Source organism: Sinohyriopsis cumingii, chromosome 17 (assembly GCF_028554795.1).
Source record: "Sinohyriopsis cumingii isolate HCF-2022 chromosome 17, ASM2855479v2, whole genome shotgun sequence".
In the NCBI taxonomy this organism is placed as follows: Eukaryota; Metazoa; Mollusca; class Bivalvia; order Unionida; family Unionidae; genus Sinohyriopsis; species Sinohyriopsis cumingii.
Genome location: NC_142977.1, coordinates 58,743,720 through 58,768,202, shown reverse-complemented (window position 1 = coordinate 58,768,202; position 24,483 = coordinate 58,743,720). Strand labels below are relative to the sequence as shown.

Genomic DNA, 24,483 nt, shown 5'->3' with positions numbered 1-24,483 from the left:
TCGTAGAAACTGTCGAGGTAGTCCGAATAGATCAGGGTTTATTTGTTGTTTCGGAGACATTTTCAGCGAACAAAATTAAACATTTTTTGTAAATTACTGCGAAGACTTGAAAAATCCGAGGAAATATGGAAAGGTCGTTGAAAAATCCAATGACGTATGGTGAGGTCGATGAAAAATCCAAGGGCGTACGGAAATTTCATTGAAAAATCCAAGGGCTATGGAAAGGTCTATATATGTATCAATAAACAACCATGTACAGCGATTAACTGACACTTACATAGAGACAGAGCTGATGATCCTCCGACAATATGAAGAAATTGTCATACTTCATTTTAGCTTCGAGCTTGTTTTATTTTGAATTTGTAACTCAACAATTGTGACAATTTATTCATACTTTGTTGAACTAACCGGTGTTCAAACTATGTTGTATGACGAAATAGACACACATAGGGATCATATTCGCTTCAATTTGCATACACCCACCTCATCTTTCGCATTAGGATTTACAAAAATAAAATAAAGTCTTTAAATTAATGTAAATAAGAAAGAACTTAAAATAATATTCAAGGTTCCACCGAGATTTGAACTCGGATCGCTGGATTCAAAGTCCAGAGTGCAAATCATTACACCATGGAACCATTGTAGCATGTGTCGACAAGACACTTGTAACAAGTGTCTCCACTGTTCTACGCCAAGTTCTGACAGCGGCCATTTAGGAGCCATGTTCTGATGACTTATGTTATTAGCAAAATCGCTAATTTTACCAGCCAACCAGATGAAGTCTTACACCTTCGCGTTTCGGAGACTGTGCGGTGTGCTAAAGATCGTCGTGGTGGGCCGAAAGATTGGAAATTTAAAATTTCTGAAAGCTGCATTTCCATTGGCTAATTCCAAAATTAGTAGAATATGACCTCTTAGCGGTCGCTCTCAGATCTTCACGTTAAAAGACAGAGGAGATTTGAATTTAATCAGATTGCCCCAGGCTTGTATCTATCAGTGTACATAGTTGCCTTATCTTATGTATACAGGAAGTGTAACTATGCAGTGGGAACACGTCACGAGTTGTAATTATATTGACACTAAATATGAAAAGAACTGTAACCCGACTGGGAATATTCTTATTCAATTTTTAGAAGGCAAATGAAGTATCTTTGTTGTTTAAGGTATAAAGTACATTCTGATTAACTTTTGTAAAAGAAACATCAAAGAAAACGCTGAATGTGGCTCTAAATTAATTGATTATGATAATGGTATCGATTCACATCTGAGAAGTGTAGATACATGTTCATTATTAGAATTTAGATAAAATTAAACAATGTTACATGTAACTGAGAGATGTGAGTCTTTAGTGCAGTTTCCAAATTTCACCCAGTAATACATACTAATCATCTGTAAACAATATTCTCTTATACATAGTTTTTTATATTTCTTCTATGAAATCCACTAGTAGTACGGAAAAGGGTCTCTTGTCTCATTCAATAACCTATGGGTCCCCGGACACCCATTCTGGCCTCTAACCCTTTGATAAGCTATCCACCACGCGACATATAGATGTTTGGATACTTTTTCTTGATTTTTCTATGACGTCCATATGGCTTTTCGGATGTCTTCCCTGCTCTCATACGTAGAACCCTTGAGTTGGATCTGTATTCAATATATACACTGTACAAAAATGCTCACTTTTCGGAGAATTTATTTTGCGGGCAATAAAGAAAGTTCCTTGCTCTTGCTCTGAGCAAAAACCCATGAAAATGTTTATATTTTATTTGCTAATTAGTTATATCTGATACATTGACCCTCACAAAACTATTTTATTTATGAACCTGAGATGAAATTCTACATTTGGCCTCTTTCCCTAATGTAATTGTGCCTTCGAACAATGGACAAGGTATATTCCATAATTTAAATGTCTTAATCACTCAGCAAAGAGAGGGAGAGAGAGAGAGAGAGAGAGAGAGAGATTCACAAGTAAGTTAGTTTCTTCACAGAATAATAGAAACCACTAGCCAATTTCTGACTGTAGTTGTAAGATATCTGAGCAGAAAGTAACAGCTACTTTATAAGTATGCAAGTCAGTTTAATGTGAGTTATAGGCCACCAAGTAGTATTCCTCAGAGAAGATACAATTCTCGGTTTTAAAAATTAAAGCCACACAAGTACCAGTTTATTACTTTGTGAAAAATGGGTTCATTATGAGAAAATGGCGGCAACCGATGCACCTGCTGGTGAAAGTGTTGTTCCGAAGGCATATGGACAGGACATGCATAGTATAGCCCATAAAACCCCTTAAGCTGGTCATTTGGTGTCAGTAAGACTTATCACAAGATCCTGAATCGTTTTTATTTGCTGAAAATTAAAGTGATGTTTTGAAGTACCTTAGCTCATCTTACACTTGTCAAATGGTAGGAAATCCCAATCAGAAGATATCTAAGGCACATCTGCAACCTATTCCTGCATTTGACCATTTGACAAGCCATCTAATAGAAAAATGGTAGACTCTCGGTTCTTTACCTAACACAAAGTCAAGCAAGCAACACTTGTTGACCATAATGTATGCGTCCCCAAGCTTTTCATAGGCAATTCCTTTAAAGAATATTAAAGCAAAACGTGTTCTAAAAGTTTAGGCAATGTTTTAACACTTGTTTGCCTCCCCAAATCTGTCCAGCAAATTTTATGTTTGATTATTTCCAACAACGTATGCAGGAAGTAGACATTCAATAGTTTAATTTTTGTATCTGTCACCCTGAAAGTAATGGGGCTAGCTCAAGACTGTCCGAAAACTCTCTCACCTACCCAGGATACATGTATACCATTATATTGAATCAAACCTTATAAAAGACAGTGATCAGTAAAATCCTGGATTGTATAATTATCGAGTAAGATCAGGAGAGTTTTTTAAAATATATAGTGTATCCCATATTGGTAATTATCACCAAATAAAAGACGCCATGACTACCCTAGGACAGCAAAAGACTGTCCCAAAACAACCTCAACTACCCATGATACATGTAGGCGATTAAATAGAACAAAACCAAATAAAAAGACAGCGATCTGTAAAATTCTACCCTGTATAATTATCGAGCAAGATCATTAGAGTTTATTCTTTTGTTGATACTTGCTGAAGACTGTCCCAAAACACACTCATCGACCGCAACATTCATATTTCAAAATATCTTTAAAGCTTCTTTCTTAAATCTTTAATATGACAAAGAGCAGCTGAATAATTACATCCTAAGAGTCCTATCTTTATATTTGCAAAATTCTTGAACCAAATTATTAATTTTAATTGGTTTGATAATGGCAAGAATTACAAAAAATAAAAGTAAAATCTCCTGTAAAATCTTTTGTCTCTGATTATTTTCAGTTTTAGAGACAAATGTTTTAATGGATGCAAAGTAGTTTTAAAGCTGTTTTTTGTTTTTGTTTTTTATATATATAAATACATTCAAAGGTTAAGGTTCCGTACATTAACAATACAAATTAAGTATTTGGGAACAACTGTACACTAAATCCAATACTTCTAATCGCAAGTAAATACTTTTATCATGATACGAACATGATTTTCCACAGTTTGATTATTTGGGGGTTTTTTTTGCGGCAAAATATGTTCCAAAATGAAGATCATGATAAGAATAATAACACCTGTAAGGAATGATTAATTGTTTTTAATGTCATTTTACCTATAAACTTTTTTATGTGCTATTGATGTTGATCTGAATTATTTTATTTTCGCGGGAGCTTATGTACAATATTATCACAGGAAAAGAAAGACGTCTGTGAGGTGCGTCAAAATGGGTGATGTACAATACAATCCTTACAACCAGGGTTCGTCCGATGAATACTCGTTAAGAAGATTACGAGGGAATATATCATTGTCATTTCTGATCCTTACTTTGCTAAAATAACTAATGTTTCCAAGTAATGAGAGATGACACTAAGAAGTAGATTTCTTAAACTTTGAAGGTAAATACTTCAGTGCGTCAAAACTGGGGTTGAAAAAGATGGACCACCCTGTTGTAGTGTATGCGTTTTTGTTCTCGTAAGGTGCTATAAATCGCATAGATCTTCGAGAAAGCATATGGTTTTAGAGACGATTAAAACTGTGTTGGTAATGTACACCTCAAAAAAGGGGAGTGAAAGAGTTATCGACATAAAATGAATGCCGTAAAGGAAAAAATTTAGAAATTTAGAGAGACACGAGATGGACGACAAAGACGATACTGATAAAACTTAGTATTTACATTGTTGCAGGACCAAATCTGTATGAAAACAGCAGTTGGAATGATGTAATTGTAAAGTTCAGAAACAGAATATACAAAGTTTGTAGTAACTGACATTGCGTTTGTCATACGACAAACTACGGAATCAATTCAGTTGTCGGCAAATCGCAAGATACAATAACGCAGAAGGAAAGTTGATCGAAAAACTTGCAAGCAACCATTTACAGCTTGCATCAATGAAAATTAGAAAATTCTTGACTAGAATTATGAATGTAGCACTTGCAAGCAGTCATTTACAATAATGCAGAAGGAAAGTAGCACTTACAAACTGCCACGTACAATTTGCATCAATGAAAATACAATATACATTGATAGAATTATGAAAGTAGCACTTGCAAGCAGCCATTTACAATAATGCATCATGGAAGATTAGGAAATACACGCATATAATTATTTCGGTAATCCACCTCCATATATGCCTGCCATATTTCCGACAACGTGTGTGTCCGATTTAGATTTTTAACGTAGCTTTAAAATAACTTCAGTCATATCGCTACGATGCCTGCAATGTGGCAGTTTATAGTGATGTCTAGCACTGGGGCATCATGCTGCAGACATGTAGCATGATGTACCACACAGACACATTATCCTGACACCAGGCCGACCAGTCCTAAAACTAACCTCTTAATGCTGTGCGCCTAGCGAGGTAGCTGTTAGTACCATTTTTGTAAGTCTTTGGCATGACTCGGCCGGGGATTAAACCCACGATCTCCCGCATCCGAGGCGGGCGCTCTAACCACTAGGCCACTGGAGCGGTCCGACAACGCAAGATTTCAATTTCTAGGTTATCTTTGTCCTTTGACGGTAAGTGAAAAATTAAGAAAACAAAGTCGTAATTACAAAATTTTAAGTGCAAAAATTGTAATGTTGTTGAAGAGGATTTAGGTAATATATAGTTGTAAGTACGAATTACTGAGTTGTAAGTAAGGGGCTGTAAGTCGCTTCTTCTTCTTCTGTACATTCGCCTCCTGTTCCACATGAAACTTTGAGAAAAGTATTTGAATAAAAATAAAAAAACCTAGGTTCCACCGAGATTTGAACTCGGATTGCTGGATTCAAAGTCCAGAGTGCTAACCATTACACCATGGAACCTATCGGTTACAACGGGTCATCTTCTCAAAACTTATTAGTAGGTTGTAGTATATGCGTATTCTTTACTGTTTTGCTAAAACATGTGCATGAGGTAGTAGGAGCGAGGCGATAATACTCAATAGGAAGAGAGCTATTCCAGTATCCAATGACAAGGACATGCGCAAACCGCAATATGTATGTGTGTGACGGGTTCGCACACACTGGCTGCTGAATGGAAAAGTAAAAATAAATATACACACATTTGGCGGGAAACGCTTTACAACGCAGGTTTGTTCTTTTCCTATCACCATCCTATACGTGAATCAGAGGAATAATTTAGCAGTGAGTACCCTGTGGACACAAACTTTTGGTGTCCGCAATATAAAATGTTTCCATCAAGAAGGTTTATGCTTTGAATCCGTGTCCATAACGCATTAAATTGGAATACACAGAGTGGGAGAGAGAGAGAGAGAGAGAGAGAGAGAGAGAGAGAGAGAGAACAACTATAAAAGAAAAAGATCATATTTGTATAACAACAATGTGATCGTAAAGTGTACCTCTTATCACTTTGCACATTAGTGACATTTATAATAAATGTGTACGAATACAGTTTCTAAGGTATCGAGTGCTGGTCAGTATCAGTGTTGTCATGGTAGAGGTCACGTTATAGAAAAGGGATTCGCTATTTAAAATCGATATCGACTAATATATGCATATATTCATAATGAAACACATATAGTGCAGTGTAATTGACTCCTCGCGGAGAAAAGTGAGAAAGAGGTAACGGTCCGCAGCCAATATCAAGACATAAAGGAAATGTGTTTACGTTGCGCAATTCTTTAATTGCAATTAATAAATCAAAGTCGAAATTACAAGATATCTTTGTTTTCAAATCGTAATGTAGTTGCAAAGAATTTGCGAGATTCCCCTTTTTAAGTGCGAATTATTGAATTGTCAGCAAGGAGCACTAGGTTGCAACTCTATTGCGAAACTAGATTCATATTTCGCACTAACCCATTTCCAAGCAATACTGTATGTCGTTAAATAGGTACATACAATGTATCCTCTCATACTCGCTTCTACTATTGTACATTTGTCTTCTGTTCGACATAAAACTTTAAGAAAAGGTATTTTTAGGATTAAAAAGATAAACTTAGGTTCCACCGAGATTTGAACTCGGATTGCTGGATTCAGAGTCCAGAGTGCTAACCGTTACACCATGGAACCTATCGATGACACAGGGTCATATTCCAAAAACATGTTAGGAGGTAGTAATATATCAGTATTATATCAGCTTACCGTTGGACTCCCTTGTGTTCATTTATATTACCGATAGGGTGCATTCATGTTGTCAGAGATTTCGTCTTACTTTATTAATAAAACGTTACACTCCTGTAATACACACAAACAAACACACACACACAGATTAATATATATATATATATATATATATATATATATATATATATATATATATATATATATATATATATATATATATATATATATATATATATATATATATCAAAATAATAAAAGTGTATATGAAGATTAAAAGTGAAATGCCTAAAAGATTAGTACTATTACGTTCGAGTGGAATGTATATTAAATTAGTAAGATACATTGAAATATCTTAAAGTGATTAAATAAAATGAAATTATGCTGGCTAATTTAAAATCAAGTTATAAAGTTCACTTATGACTATCAGGCTAAATTTAGGCAGATCAATACTCTATATATAAATAATGATATAGTATGTTTTCCCCGAGATTTTAAAGTTCTAAATATGTCATCATTTGACCATCAAGGCGATATTTCTTCTATATTCCTGTCTACGTGAAAACCTCAGAGTCTGGGACTCTGTCTTGAAATCATATCCAGATGAGTTTCTTTAGGAAGCCCATTGAAAATGACATTATTTTATTGATGGAATTTAAGTCCTTTTACCGTCTTGAGTTTGGAACACTCATTACTAAAATTCGCACCTGACTCTTTGGTGCAGAATTGAAAGCACATGTTTCAAACACATACTGGTCCAGAAAATGCCGCGGCTCATATCCTTTCATCTGCACAAAAGCTGACATCCAGATTTCATCTATACCGATAAATATAGGTTTCATCTATACTTATAAATGTAGGTTTGATTATGAGCACTCACAATCTTTAAGTTGTTGAATTTTAAATATCATGGTGTTTACATAGGTTTACTATGGGAACTGAATTAGTACCGTGAGTTCTGTGGACTGAACACATTTGCTCGTGAGATGCCACAGGCCACTCTTGCTTTGGCAATTCTGGCATTTGTCTCATCATCGCTTTGGACTGCACGCGACTGCTACTGCCAAGACAGGTGATCTTGTCCACTGCCAGGTGGGTTTGGCCGTTCACGGTGATGGTATCCTCTTGGTGACCAAAACAATAATTTCCTTTAACTTCGTCTTCGGCTGTAGTCTCCTCAGATTGAAGAACAATCCGGCGCACCGGCATCTGATATCGATATCATTGTCCTTACAGTATGGAGCGCTGGGCGATATCGGTACCGTAATGGCAAAAGATCACGTGATAACCAGCAGGCCGCGCCTTTTAAATTCTCAATTTCGAGGTCAATCCTATTGATCACACCTTGGAATATATGCCGATAACTGCAGTCGGATCACCTCACCTGTTTGCGAAAGAAGGATTGTCTGAAAAATTGCGAATGCATCTAACTACTTTTTCATTCGTAAGCTCTAGGTCAATCGTACAGTCATTATCTTCGTAGAAACTGTCGAGGTAGTCTGAATAGATCAGGGTTTATTTGTTGTTTCGGAGACATTTTCAGCGAACAAAATTAAACATTTTTTGTAAATTACTGCGAAGACTTGAAAAATCCGAGGAAATATGGAAAGGTCGTTGAAAAATCCAATGACGTATGGTGAGGTCGATGAAAAATCCAAGGGCGTACGGAAATTTCATTGAAAAATCCAAGGGCTATGGAAAGGTCTATATATGTATCAATAAACAACCATGTACAGCGATTAACTGACGCTTACATAGAGACAGAGCTGATGATCCTCCGACAATATGAAGAAATTGTCATACTTCATTTTAGCTTCGAGCTTGTTTTATTTTGAATTTGTAACTCAACAATTGTGACAATTTATTCATACTTTGTTGAACTAACCGGTTTTCAAACTATGTTGTATGACGAAATAGACACACATAGGGATCATATTCGCTTCAATTTGCATACACCCACCTCATCTTTCGCATTAGGATTTACAAAAATAAAATAAAGTCTTTAAATTAATGTAAATAAGAAAGAACTTAAAATAATATTCAAGTTTCCACCGAGATTTGAACTCGGATCGCTGGATTCAAAGTCCAGAGTGCTAACCATTACACCATGGAACCATTGTAGCATGTGTCGACAAGACACTTGTAACAAGTGTCTCCACTGTTCTACGCCAAGTTCTGACAGCGGCCATTTAGTGGCCATGTTCTGATGACTTATGTTATTAGCAAAATCGCTAATTTTACCAGCCAACCAGATGAAGTCTTACACCTTCGCGTTTCGGAGACTGTGCGGTGTGCTAAAGATCGTCGTGGTGGGCCGAAAGATTGGAAATTTAAAATTTCTGAAAGCTGCATTTCCATTGGCTAATTCCAAAATTAGTAGAATATGACCTCTTAGCGGTCGCTCTCAGATCTTCACGTTAAGACAGAGGAGATTTGAATTTAATCAGATTGCCCCAGGCTTGTATCTATCAGTGTACATAGTTGCCTTATCTTATGTATACAGGAAGTGTAACTATGCAGTGGGAACACGTCACGAGTTGTAATTATATTGACACTAAATATGAAAAGAACTGTAACCCGATTGGGAATATTCTTATTCAATTTTTAGAAGGCAAATGAAGTATCTTTGTTGTTTAAGGTATAAAGTACATTCTGATTAACTTTTGTAAAAGAAACATCAAAGAAAACGCTGAATGTGGCTCTAAATTAATTGATTATGATAATGGTATCGATTCACATCTGAGAAGTGTAGATACATGTTCATTATTAGAATTTAGATAAAATTAAACAATGTTACATGTAACTGAGAGATGTGAGTCTTTAGTGCAGTTTCCAAATTTCACCCAGTAATACATACTAATCATCTGTAAACAATATTCTCTTATACATAGTTTTTTATATTTCTTCTATGAAATCCACTAGTAGTACGGAAAAGGGTCTCTTGTCTCATTCAATAACCTATGGGTCCCCGGACACCCATTCTGGCCTCTAACCCTTTGATAAGCTATCCACCACGCGACATATAGATGTTTGGATACTTTTTCTTGATTTTTCTATGACGTCCATATGGCTTTTCGGATGTCTTCCCTGCTCTCATACGTAGAACCCTTGAGTTGGATCTGTATTCAATATATACACTGTACAAAAATGCTCACTTTTCGGAGAATTTATTTTGCGGGCAATAAAGAAAGTTCCTTGCTCTTGCTCTGAGCAAAAACCCATGAAAATGTTTATATTTTATTTGCTAATTAGTTATATCTGATACATTGACCCTCACAAAACTATTTTATTTATGAACCTGAGATGAAATTCTACATTTGGCCTCTTTCCCTAATGTAATTGTGCCTTCGAACAATGGACAAGGTATATTCCATAATTTAAATGTCTTAATCACTCAGCAAAGAGAGGGAGAGAGAGAGAGAGAGAGAGAGAGAGATTCACAAGTAAGTTAGTTTCTTCACAGAATAATAGAAACCACTAGCCAATTTCTGACTGTAGTTGTAAGATATCTGAGCAGAAAGTAACAGCTACTTTATAAGTATGCAAGTCAGTTTAATGTGAGTTATAGGCCACCAAGTAGTATTCCTCAGAGAAGATACAATTCTCGGTTTTAAAAATTAAAGCCACACAAGTACCAGTTTATTACTTTGTGAAAAATGGGTTCATTATGAGAAAATGGCGGCAACCGATGCACCTGCTGGTGAAAGTGTTGTTCCGAAGGCATATGGACAGGACATGCATAGTATAGCCCATAAAACCCCTTAAGCTGGTCATTTGGTGTCAGTAAGACTTATCACAAGATCCTGAATCGTTTTTATTTGCTGAAAATTAAAGTGATGTTTTTAAGTACCTTAGCTCATCTTACACTTGTCAAATGGTAGGAAATCCCAATCAGAAGATATCTAAGGCACATCTGCAACCTATTCCTGCATTTGACCATTTGACAAGCCATCTAATAGAAAAATGGTAGACTCTCGGTTCTTTACCTAACACAAAGTCAAGCAAGCAACACTTGTTGACCATAATGTATGCGTCCCCAAGCTTTTCATAGGCAATTCCTTTAAAGAATATTAAAGCAAAACGTGTTCTAAAAGTTTAGGCAATGTTTTAACACTTGTTTGCCTCCCCAAATTTGTCCAGCAAATTTTATGTTTGATTATTTCCAACAACGTATGCAGGAAGTAGACATTCAATAGTTTAATTTTTGTATCTGTCACCCTGAAAGTAATGGGGCTAGCTCAAGACTGTCCGAAAACTCTCTCACCTACCCAGGATACATGTATACCATTATATTGAATCAAACCTTATAAAAGACAGTGATCAGTAAAATCCTGGATTGTATAATTATCGAGTAAGATCAGGAGAGTTTTTTAAAATATATAGTGTATCCCATATTGGTAATTATCACCAAATAAAAGACGCCATGACTACCCTAGGACAGCAAAAGACTGTCCCAAAACAACCTCAACTACCCATGATACATGTAGGCGATTAAATAGAACAAAACCAAATAAAAAGACAGCGATCTGTAAAATTCTACCCTGTATAATTATCGAGCAAGATCATTAGAGTTTATTCTTTTGTTGATACTTGCTGAAGACTGTCCCAAAACACACTCATCGACCGCAACATTCATATTTCAAAATATCTTTAAAGCTTCTTTCTTAAATCTTTAATATGACAAAGAGCAGCTGAATAATTACATCCTAAGAGTCCTATCTTTATATTTGCAAAATTCTTGAACCAAATTATTAATTTTAATTGGTTTGATAATGGCAAGAATTACAAAAAATGAAAGTAAAATCTCCTGTAAAATCTTTTGTCTCTGATTATTTTCAGTTTTAGAGACAAATGTTTTAATGGATGCAAAGTAGTTTTAAAGCTGTTTTTTGTTTTTGTTTTTTATATATATAAATACATTCAAAGGTTAAGGTTCCGTACATTAACAATACAAATTAAGTATTTGGGAACAACTGTACACTAAATCCAATACTTCTAATCGCAAGTAAATACTTTTATCATGATACGAACATGATTTTCCACAGTTTGATTATTTGGGTTTTTTTTTGCCACAAAATATGTTCCAAAATGAAGATCATGATAAGAATAATAACACCTGTAAGGAATGATTAATTGTTTTTAATGTCATTTTACCTATAAACTTTTTTATGTGCTATTGATGTTGATCTGAATTATTTTATTTTCGCGGGAGCTTATGTACAATATTATCACAGGAAAAGAAAGACGTCTGTGAGGTGCGTCAAAATGGGTGACGTACAATACAATCCTTACAACCAGGGTTCGTCCGATGAATACTCGTTAAGAAGATTACGAGGGAATATATCATTGTCATTTCTGATCCTTACTTTGCTAAAATAACTAATGTTTCCAAGTAATGAGAGATGACACTAAGAAGTAGATTTCTTAAACTTTGAAGGTAAATACTTCAGTGCGTCAAAACTGGGGTTGAAAAAGATGGACCACCCTGTTGTAGTGTATGCGTTTTTGTTCTCGTAAGGTGCTATAAATCGCATAGATCTTCGAGAAAGCATATGGTTTTAGAGACGATTAAAACTGTGTTGGTAATGTACACCTCAAAAAAGGGGAGTGAAAGAGTTATCGACATAAAATGAATGGCGTAAAGGAAAAAATTTAGAAATTTAGAGAGACACGAGATGGACGACAAAGACGATACTGATAAAACTTAGTATTTACATTGTTGCAGGACCAAATCTGTATGAAAACAGCAGTTGGAATGATGTAATTGTAAAGTTCAGAAACAGAATATACAAAGTTTGTAGTAACTGACATTGCGTTTGTCATACGACAAACTACGGAATCAATTCAGTTGTCGGCAAATCGCAAGATACAATAACGCAGAAGGAAAGTTGATCGAAAAACTTGCAAGCAACCATTTACAGCTTGCATCAATGAAAATTAGAAAATTCTTGACTAGAATTATGAATGTAGCACTTGCAAGCAGTCATTTACAATAATGCAGAAGGAAAGTAGCACTTACAAACTGCCACGTACAATTTGCATCAATGAAAATACAATATACATTGATAGAATTATGAAAGTAGCACTTGCAAGCAGCCATTTACAATAATGCATCATGGAAGATTAGGAAATACACGCATATAATTATTTCGGTAATCCACCTCCATATATGCCTGCCATATTTCCGACAACGTGTGTGTCCGATTTAGATTTTTAACGTAGCTTTAAAATAACTTCAGTCATATCGCTACGATGCCTGCAATGTGGCAGTTTATAGTGATGTCTAGCACTGGGGCATCATGCTGCAGACATGTAGCATGATGTACCACACAGACACATTATCCTGACACCAGGCCGACCAGTCCTAAAACTAACCTCTTAATGCTGTGCGCCTAGCGAGGTAGCTGTTAGTACCATTTTTGTAAGTCTTTGGCATGACTCGGCCGGGGATTAAACCCACGATCTCCCGCATCCGAGGCGGGCGCTCTAACCACTAGGCCACTGGAGCGGTCCGACAACGCAAGATTTCAATTTCTAGGTTATCTTTGTCCTTTGACGGTAAGTGAAAAATTAAGAAAACAAAGTCGTAATTACAAAATTTTAAGTGCAAAAATTGTAATGTTGTTGAAGAGGATTTAGGTAATATATAGTTGTAAGTACGAATTACTGAGTTGTAAGTAAGGGGCTGTAAGTCGCTTCTTCTTCTTCTGTACATTCGCCTCCTGTTCCACATGAAACTTTGAGAAAAGTATTTGAATAAAAATAAAAAAACCTAGGTTCCACCGAGATTTGAACTCGGATTGCTGGATTCAAAGTCCAGAGTGCTAACCATTACACCATGGAACCTATCGGTTACAACGGGTCATCTTCTCAAAACTTATTAGTAGGTTGTAGTATATGCGTATTCTTTACTGTTTTGCTAAAACATGTGCATGAGGTAGTAGGAGCGAGGCGATAATACTCAATAGGAAGAGAGCTATTCCAGTATCCAATGACAAGGACATGCGCAAACCGCAATATGTATGTGTGTGACGGGTTCGCACACACTGGCTGCTGAATGGAAAAGTAAAAATAAATATACACACATTTGGCGGGAAACGCTTTACAACGCAGGTTTGTTCTTTTCCTATCACCATCCTATACGTGAATCAGAGGAATAATTTAGCAGTGAGTACCCTGTGGACACAAACTTTTGGTGTCCGCAATATAAAATGTTTCCATCAAGAAGGTTTATGCTTTGAATCCGTGTCCATAACGCATTAAATTGGAATACACAGAGTGGGAGAGAGAGAGAGAGAGAGAGAGAGAGAGAGAGAGAGAGAGAACAACTATAAAAGAAAAAGATCATATTTGTATAACAACAATGTGATCGTAAAGTGTACCTCTTATCACTTTGCACATTAGTGACATTTATAATAAATGTGTACGAATACAGTTTCTAAGGTATCGAGTGCTGGTCAGTATCAGTGTTGTCATGGTAGAGGTCACGTTATAGAAAAGGGATTCGCTATTTAAAATCGATATCGACTAATATATGCATATATTCATAATGAAACACATATAGTGCAGTGTAATTGACTCCTCGCGGAGAAAAGTGAGAAAGAGGTAACGGTCCGCAGCCAATATCAAGACATAAAGGAAATGTGTTTACGTTGCGCAATTCTTTAATTGCAATTAATAAATCAAAGTCGAAATTACAAGATATCTTTGTTTTCAAATCGTAATGTAGTTGCAAAGAATTTGCGAGATTCCCCTTTTTAAGTGCGAATTATTGAATTGTCAGCAAGGAGCACTAGGTTGCAACTCTATTGCGAAACTAGATTCATATTTCGCACTAACCCATTTCCAAGCAATACTGTATGTCGTTAAATAGGTACATACAATGTATCCTCTCATACTCGCTTCTACTATTGTACATTTGTCTTCTGTTCGACATAAAACTTTAAGAAAAGGTATTTTTAGGATTAAAAAGATAAACTTAGGTTCCACCGAGATTTGAACTCGGATTGCTGGATTCAGAGTCCAGAGTGCTAACCGTTACACCATGGAACCTATCGATGACACAGGGTCATATTCCAAAAACATGTTAGGAGGTAGTAATATATCAGTATTATATCAGCTTACCGTTGGACTCCCTTGTGTTCATTTATATTACCGATAGGGTGCATTCATGTTGTCAGAGATTTCGTCTTACTTTATTAATAAAACGTTACACTCCTGTAATACACACAAACAAACACACACACACAGATTAATATATATATATATATATATATATATATATATATATATATATATATATATATATATATATATATATATATATATATATATATATATATATATATATATCAAAATAATAAAAGTGTATATGAAGATTAAAAGTGAAATGCCTAAAAGATTAGTACTATTACGTTCGAGTGGAATGTATATTAAATTAGTAAGATACATTGAAATATCTTAAAGTGATTAAATAAAATGAAATTATGCTGGCTAATTTAAAATCAAGTTATAAAGTTCACTTATGACTATCAGGCTAAATTTAGGCAGATCAATACTCTATATATAAATAATGATATAGTATGTTTTCCCCGAGATTTTAAAGTTCTAAATATGTCATCATTTGACCATCAAGGCGATATTTCTTCTATATTCCTGTCTACGTGAAAACCTCAGAGTCTGGGACTCTGTCTTGAAATCATATCCAGATGAGTTTCTTTAGGAAGCCCATTGAAAATGACATTATTTTATTGATGGAATTTAAGTCCTTTTACCGTCTTGAGTTTGGAACACTCATTACTAAAATTCGCACCTGACTCTTTGGTGCAGAATTGAAAGCACATGTTTCAAACACATACTGGTCCAGAAAATGCCGCGGCTCATATCCTTTCATCTGCACAAAAGCTGACATCCAGATTTCATCTATACCGATAAATATAGGTTTCATCTATACTTATAAATGTAGGTTTGATTATGAGCACTCACAATCTTTAAGTTGTTGAATTTTAAATATCATGGTGTTTACATAGGTTTACTATGGGAACTGAATTAGTACCGTGAGTTCTGTGGACTGAACACATTTGCTCGTGAGATGCCACAGGCCACTCTTGCTTTGGCAATTCTGGCATTTGTCTCATCATCGCTTTGGACTGCACGCGACTGCTACTGCCAAGACAGGTGATCTTGTCCACTGCCAGGTGGGTTTGGCCGTTCACGGTGATGGTATCCTCTTGGTGACCAAAACAATAATTTCCTTTAACTTCGTCTTCGGCTGTAGTCTCCTCAGATTGAAGAACAATCCGGCGCACCGGCATCTGATATCGATATCATTGTCCTTACAGTATGGAGCGCTGGGCGATATCGGTACCGTAATGGCAAAAGATCACGTGATAACCAGCAGGCCGCGCCTTTTAAATTCTCAATTTCGAGGTCAATCCTATTGATCACACCTTGGAATATATGCCGATAACTGCAGTCGGATCACCTCACCTGTTTGCGAAAGAAGGATTGTCTGAAAAATTGCGAATGCATCTAACTACTTTTTCATTCGTAAGCTCTAGGTCAATCGTACAGTCATTATCTTCGTAGAAACTGTCGAGGTAGTCTGAATAGATCAGGGTTTATTTGTTGTTTCGGAGACATTTTCAGCGAACAAAATTAAACATTTTTTGTAAATTACTGCGAAGACTTGAAAAATCCGAGGAAATATGGAAAGGTCGTTGAAAAATCCAATGACGTATGGTGAGGTCGATGAAAAATCCAAGGGCGTACGGAAATTTCATTGAAAAATCCAAGGGCTATGGAAAGGTCTATATATGTATCAATAAACAACCATGTACAGCGATTAACTGACGCTTACATAGAGACAGAGCTGATGATCCTCCGACAATATGAAGAAATTGTCATACTTCATTTTAGCTTCGAGCTTGTTTTATTTTGAATTTGTAACTCAACAATTGTGACAATTTATTCATACTTTGTTGAACTAACCGGTTTTCAAACTATGTTGTATGACGAAATAGACACACATAGGGATCATATTCGCTTCAATTTGCATACACCCACCTCATCTTTCGCATTAGGATTTACAAAAATAAAATAAAGTCTTTAAATTAATGTAAATAAGAAAGAACTTAAAATAATATTCAAGTTTCCACCGAGATTTGAACTCGGATCGCTGGATTCAAAGTCCAGAGTGCTAACCATTACACCATGGAACCATTGTAGCATGTGTCGACAAGACACTTGTAACAAGTGTCTCCACTGTTCTACGCCAAGTTCTGACAGCGGCCATTTAGTGGCCATGTTCTGATGACTTATGTTATTAGCAAAATCGCTAATTTTACCAGCCAACCAGATGAAGTCTTACACCTTCGCCTTTCGGAGACTGTGCGGTGTGCTAAAGATCGTCGTGGTGGGCCGAAAGATTGGAAATTTAAAATTTCTGAAAGCTGCATTTCCATTGGCTAATTCCAAAATTAGTAGAATATGACCTCTTAGCGGTCGCTCTCAGATCTTCACGTTAAGACAGAGGAGATTTGAATTTAATCAGATTGCCCCAGGCTTGTATCTATCAGTGTACATAGTTGCCTTATCTTATGTATACAGGAAGTGTAACTATGCAGTGGGAACACGTCACGAGTTGTAATTATATTGACACTAAATATGAAAAGAACTGTAACCCGATTGGGAATATTCTTATTCAATTTTTAGAAGGCAAATGAAGTATCTTTGTTGTTTAAGGTATAAAGTACATTCTGATTAACTTTTGTAAAAGAAACATCAAAGAAAACGCTGAATGTGGCTCTAAATTAATTGATTATGATAATGGTATCGATTCACATCTGAGAAGTGTAGATACATGTTCATTATTAGAATTTAGATAAAATTAAACAATGTTACATGTAACTGAGAGATGTGAGTCTTTAGTGCAGTTTCCAAATTTCACCCAGTAATACATACTAATCATCTGTAAACAATATTCTCTTATACATAGTTTTTTATATTTCTTCTATGAAATCCACTAGTAGTACGGAAAAGGGTCTCTTGTCTCATTCAATAACCTATGGGTCCCCGGACACCCATTCTGGCCTCTAACCCTTTGATAAGCTATCCACCACGCGACATATAGATGTTTGGATACTTTTTCTTGATTTTTCTATGACGTCCATATGGCTTTTCGGATGTCTTCCCTGCTCTCATACGTAGAACCCTTGAGTTGGATCTGTATTCAATATATACACTGTACAAAAATGCTCACTTTTCGGAGAATTTATTTTGCGGGCAATAAAGAAAGTTCCTTGCTCTTGCTCTGAGCAAAAACCCATGAAAATGTTTATATTTTATTTGCTAATTAGTTATATCTGATACATTGACCCTCACAAAACTATTTTATTTATGAACCTGAGATGAAATTCTACATTTGGCCTCTTTCCCTAATGTAATTGTGCCTTCGAACAATGGACAAGGTATATTCCATAATTTAAATGTCTTAATCACTCAGCAAAGAGAGGGAGAGAGAGAGAGAGAGAGAGAGAGAGATTCACAAGTAAGTTAGTTTCTTCACAGAATAATAGAAACCACTAGCCAATTTCTGACTGTAGTTGTAAGATATCTGAGCAGAAAGTAACAGCTACTTTATAAGTATGCAAGTCAGTTTAATGTGAGTTATAGGCCACCAAGTAGTATTCCTCAGAGAAGATACAATTCTCGGTTTTAAAAATTAAAGCCACACAAGTACCAGTTTATTACTTTGTGAAAAATGGGTTCATTATGAGAAAATGGCGGCAACCGATGCACCTGCTGGTGAAAGTGTTGTTCCGAAGGCATATGGACAGGACATGCATAGTATAGCCCATAAAACCCCTTAAGCTGGTCATTTGGTGTCAGTAAGACTTATCACAAGATCCTGAATCGTTTTTATTTGCTGAAAATTAAAGTGATGTTTTTAAGTACCTTAGCTCATCTTACACTTGTCAAATGGTAGGAAATCCCAATCAGAAGATATCTAAGGCACATCTGCAACCTATTCCTGCATTTGACCATTTGACAAGCCATCTAATAGAAAAATGGTAGACTCTCGGTTCTTTACCTAACACAAAGTCAAGCAAGCAACACTTGTTGACCATAATGTATGCGTCCCCAAGCTTTTCATAGGCAATTCCTTTAAAGAATATTAAAGCAAAACGTGTTCTAAAAGTTTAGGCAATGTTTTAACACTTGTTTGCCTCCCCAAATTTGTCCAGCAAATTTTATGTTTGATTATTTCCAACAACGTATGCAGGAAGTAGACATTCAATAGTTTAATTTTTGTATCTGTCACCCTGAAAGTAATGGGGCTAGCTCAAGACTGTCCGAAAACTCTCTCACCTACCCAGGATACATGTATACCATTATATTGAATCAAACCTTATAAAAGACAGTGATCAGTAAAATCCTGGATTGTATAATTATCGAGTAAGATCAGGAGAGTTTTTTAAAATATATAGTGTATCCCATATTGGTAATTATCACCAAATAAAAGACGCCATGACTACCCTAGGACAGCAAAAGACTGTCCCAAAACAACCTCAACTACCCATGATACATGTAGGCGATTAAATAGAACAAAACCAAATAAAAAGACAGCGATCTGTAAAATTCTACCCTGTATAATTATCGAGCAAGATCATTAGAGTTTATTCTTTTGTTGATACTTGCTGAAGACTGTCCCAAAACACACTCATCGACCGCAACATTCATATTTCAAAATATCTTTAAAGCTTCTTTCTTAAATCTTTAATATGACAAAGAGCAGCTGAATAATTACATCCTAAGAGTCCTATCTTTATATTTGCAAAATTCTTGAACCAAATTATTAATTTTAATTGGTTTGATAATGGCAAGAATTACAAAAAATGAAAGTAAAATCTCCTGTAAAATCTTTTGTCTCTGATTATTTTCAGTTTTAGAGACAAATGTTTTAATGGATGCAAAGTAGTTTTAAAGCTGTTTTTTGTTTTTGTTTTTTATATATATAAATACATTCAAAGGTTAAGGTTCCGTACATTAACAATACAAATTAAGTATTTGGGAACAACTGTACACTAAATCCAATACTTCTAATCGCAAGTAAATACTTTTATCATGATACGAACATGATTTTCCACAGTTTGATTATTTGGGTTTTTTTTTGCCACAAAATATGTTCCAAAATGAAGATCATGATAAGAATAATAACACCTGTAAGGAATGATTAATTGTTTTTAATGTCATTTTACCTATAAACTTTTTTATGTGCTATTGATGTTGATCTGAATTATTTTATTTTCGCGGGAGCTTATGTACAATATTATCACAGGAAAAGAAAGACGTCTGTGAGGTGCGTCAAAATGGGTGACGTACAATACAATCCTTACAACCAGGGTTCGTCCGATGAATACTCGTTAAGAAGATTACGAGGGAATATATCATTGTCATTTCTGATCCTTACTTTGCTAAAATAACTAATGTTTCCAAGTAATGAGAGATGACACTAAGAAGTAGATTTCTTAAACTTTGAAGGTAAATACTTCAGTGCGTCAAAACTGGGGTTGAAAAAGATGGACCACCCTGTTGTAGTGTATGCGTTTTTGTTCTCGTAAGGTGCTATAAATCGCATAGATCTTCGAGAAAGCATATGGTTTTAGAGACGATTAAAACTGTGTTGGTAATGTACACCTCAAAAAAGGGGAGTGAAAGAGTTATCGACATAAAATGAATGGCGTAAAGGAAAAAATTTAGAAATTTAGAGAGACACGAGATGGACGACAAAGACGATACTGATAAAACTTAGTATTTACATTGTTGCAGGACCAAATCTGTATGAAAACAGCAGTTGGAATGATGTAATTGTAAAGTTCAGAAACAGAATATACAAAGTTTGTAGTAACTGACATTGCGTTTGTCATACGACAAACTACGGAATCAATTCAGTTGTCGGCAAATCGCAAGATACAATAACGCAGAAGGAAAGTTGATCGAAAAACTTGCAAGCAACCATTTACAGCTTGCATCAATGAAAATTAGAAAATTCTTGACTAGAATTATGAATGTAGCACTTGCAAGCAGTCATTTACAATAATGCAGAAGGAAAGTAGCACTTACAAACTGCCACGTACAATTTGCATCAATGAAAATACAATATACATTGATAGAATTATGAAAGTAGCACTTGCAAGCAGCCATTTACAATAATGCATCATGGAAGATTAGGAAATACACGCATATAATTATTTCGGTAATCCACCTCCATATATGCCTGCCATATTTCCGACAACGTGTGTGTCCGATTTAGATTTTTAACGTAGCTTTAAAATAACTTCAGTCATATCGCTACGATGCCTGCAATGTGGCAGTTTATAGTGATGTCTAGCACTGGGGCATCATGCTGCAGACATGTAGCATGATGTACCACACAGACACATTATCCTGACACCAGGCCGACCAGTCCTAAAACTAACCTCTTAATGCTGTGCGCCTAGCGAGGTAGCTGTTAGTACCATTTTTGTAAGTCTTTGGCATGACTCGGCCGGGGATTAAACCCACGATCTCCCGCATCCGAGGCGGGCGCTCTAACCACTAGGCCACTGGAGCGGTCCGACAACGCAAGATTTCAATTTCTAGGTTATCTTTGTCCTTTGACGGTAAGTGAAAAATTAAGAAAACAAAGTCGTAATTACAAAATTTTAAGTGCAAAAATTGTAATGTTGTTGAAGAGGATTTAGGTAATATATAGTTGTAAGTACGAATTACTGAGTTGTAAGTAAGGGGCTGTAAGTCGCTTCTTCTTCTTCTGTACATTCGCCTCCTGTTCCACATGAAACTTTGAGAAAAGTATTTGAATAAAAATAAAAAAAACCTAGGTTCCACCGAGATTTGAACTCGGATTGCTGGATTCAAAGTCCAGAGTGCTAACCATTACACCATGGAACCTATCGGTTACAACGGGTCATCTTCTCAAAACTTATTAGTAGGTTGTAGTATATGCGTATTCTTTACTGTTTTGCTAAAACATGTGCATGAGGTAGTAGGAGCGAGGCGATAATACTCAATAGGAAGAGAGCTATTCCAGTATCCAATGGCAAGGACATGCGCAAACCGCAATATGTATGTGTGTGACGGGTTCGCACACACTGGCTGCTGAATGGAAAATTAAAAATAAATATACACACATTTGGCGGGAAACACTTTACAACGCAGGTTTGTTCTTTTCCTATCACCATCCTATACGTGAATCAGAGGAATAATTTAGCAGTGAGTACCCTGTGGACACAAACTTTTGGTGTCCGCAATATAAAATGTTTCCATCAAGAAGGTTTATGCTTTGAATCCGTGTCCATAACGCATTAAATTGGAATACACAGAGTGGGAGAGAGAGAGAGAGAGAGAGAGAGAGAGAGAGAGAGAGAGAGAGAGAACAACTATAAAAGAAAAAGATCATATTTGTATAACAACAATGTGATCGTAAAGTGTACCTCTTATCACTTTGCACATTAGTGACATTTATAATAAATGTGTACGAATACAGTTTCTAAGGTATCGAGTGCTGGTCAGTATCAGTGTTGTCATGGTAGAGGTCACGTTATAGAAAAGGGATTCGCTATTTAAAATCGATATCGACTAATATATGCATATATTCATAATGAAACACATATAGTGCAGTGTAATTGACTCCTCGCGGAGAAAAGTGAGAAAGAGGTAACGGTCCGCAGCCAATATCAAGACATAAAGGAAATGTGTTTACGTTGCGCAATTCTTTAATTGCAATTAATAAATCAAAGTCGAAATTACAAGATATCTTTGTTTTCAAATCGTAATGTAGTTGCAAAGAATTTGCGAGATTCCCCTTTTTAAGTGCGAATTATTGAATTGTCAGCAAGGAGCACTAGGTTGCAACTCTATTGCGAAACTAGATTCATATTTCGCACTAACCCATTTCCAAGCAATACTGTATGTCGTTAAATAGGTACATACAATGTATCCTCTCATACTCGCTTCTACTATTGTACATTTGTCTTCTGTTCGACATAAAACTTTAAGAAAAGGTATTTTTAGGATTAAAAAGATAAACTTAGGTTCCACCGAGATTTGAACTCGGATTGCTGGATTCAGAGTCCAGAGTGCTTTTTTTTTTTTTTTTTTTTTTTTTTTTTTTCTTTATTTAAAAAACGCTTTGTACAGTATATAAGTTAAAAGTATACAGTCAGTATGTACATAGTAGTTTGTAATGCTATATTACAAAATAATGGTTCTACAATAGTATTTTGTAATGTTATATTACAAAACAATGATTCTACAATAGTATTTTGTTAAGCTATATTACAGAACAATGATTCTAAAATAATATTTTGTAATGCTATAGTACAAAACAATGATTCTACAATGTAATAAACAGTTTATCCTCTTCTATTCTCATTAACGGGTTATCTTTTAGAAAATACTTTGTAATCAAAGTCTGATTTTTGTCTTTGTAATGTTGATATGCATATAATATATATTTTCTAGTCAAATATTGGAACAATCTTTCGATGTCTATTTGTTTCCCTAATAACGACATAATGTTTCTTCTTTTGTAAATACACAATCGAGCAATGCTCAGAATGTAGTTCAAAAAATAACTATTGACTGATTTTGTTTCTTTGTTATATCCTATCATGAGCATTTGTTCAAAAGAAAGGCTATTGAGAACACCAACTCTACAATTTTTAAAAAGAATCTCAACTATATATACAATATAATTCTTAAAAGAGCTTAATTCAGGACATTTCAAAAACATGTGAAATAAATCCTCTGTTTCCAACTGGCACACTGGACATAAGTCATTATCAATTTTGCCATAGTATTTTAGTCTCTCTTTTGTAAATATTCGATTGTGCATTATTCTATAATCCAAATCTACACAATCTGGTGTCTTGAAAGGTAGGTGTATCAATTTCCAGTATTTATGCTTTTCCAAACTAAATATCTTACTCCAAAAGGAAACAGAAGCTGGTTCTTGAAAAATCAACGTACATAAAAGCTTGTAAAATAGTTGTGTTGTACATAAACAGAGGTCATATAATTTTGTATCAACTCTGAGAAACATATTATTTCTCCCATTGGTTACAGTGGGTTTTGATTCTGTTGCAACAATATTTCTCCAGCCTAATGGTATACTTTCTATTATGCAATTATAGTCTTTTTTTATCTTATCTGTTTTGATCTCAGAATTTGATTTGTATATCATTTCTTGAATAGCTCTATAAGGTAGTATTCCAGGTACAAATTCATATGTAATATCCTGAACACGAACAATTCCTGCTTCTATAAATTCTGCGAAAAACAACGTTTTACCAGCACATGTAATATTAGGATTTAAAAAGAGATGTTGTTCAAAAACATTCTTCACATCAATATTTGTATCAATATTATTTCTAAGTTTTTCCCATGCATGAAACATTTCTCTGTAAAATATAGGTAGGGTATTCAATTGTTGCTTATTTAAAGACATGAGAAACAACTCTTTGGTCAACCTCATGTTCAGAACAGTAGATAAAAAGTGATCAAAGGTAGTTTTCCACATCGCATGGCAATTCACATCAAAGTATCTTTTTAAAAATTTTAGTCTGAATGCATACATTTTCATCTTTATATCAGTTAACTGTAGTCCGCCATTTCGCTTATCACCAATTATTGTATAATAGTGAACCAAATGGGACTTTCCTGACCAGATAAATCTGAGAAATAATTGCTTTAATTCATCAGCAATCATATCAGGAAGAGGCTGAACTGCCACTATGTACAATACTCTAGAAACTAATAAGTTATTAACAACTGTTACTTTTCCTTGTATTGT

The 24,483-nt window shown here is 35.3% G+C and overlaps 5 non-coding genes across 5 annotated transcripts; all 5 read right to left on the bottom strand.

The window, feature by feature from the left end:
- Positions 1–5,300: 5,300 nt before the first annotated feature.
- On the bottom strand, positions 5,301–5,372 carry Trnaq-uug (transfer RNA glutamine (anticodon UUG)). The gene has a single exon. It is a non-coding gene; the product is annotated as a tRNA-Gln (tRNA).
- Positions 5,373–6,506: 1,134 nt separating this feature from the next.
- On the bottom strand, positions 6,507–6,578 carry Trnaq-cug (transfer RNA glutamine (anticodon CUG)). Its single transcript has one exon. It is a non-coding gene; the product is annotated as a tRNA-Gln (tRNA).
- A 6,825-nt stretch (positions 6,579–13,403) lies between these two features.
- Trnaq-uug (transfer RNA glutamine (anticodon UUG)) lies at positions 13,404–13,475 on the bottom strand. Its single transcript has one exon. It is a non-coding gene; the product is annotated as a tRNA-Gln (tRNA).
- Positions 13,476–14,609: 1,134 nt separating this feature from the next.
- Positions 14,610–14,681, bottom strand: Trnaq-cug (transfer RNA glutamine (anticodon CUG)). The gene has a single exon. It is a non-coding gene; the product is annotated as a tRNA-Gln (tRNA).
- Positions 14,682–21,509: 6,828 nt separating this feature from the next.
- On the bottom strand, positions 21,510–21,581 carry Trnaq-uug (transfer RNA glutamine (anticodon UUG)). Its single transcript has one exon. It is a non-coding gene; the product is annotated as a tRNA-Gln (tRNA).
- Positions 21,582–24,483: the final 2,902 nt, after the last annotated feature.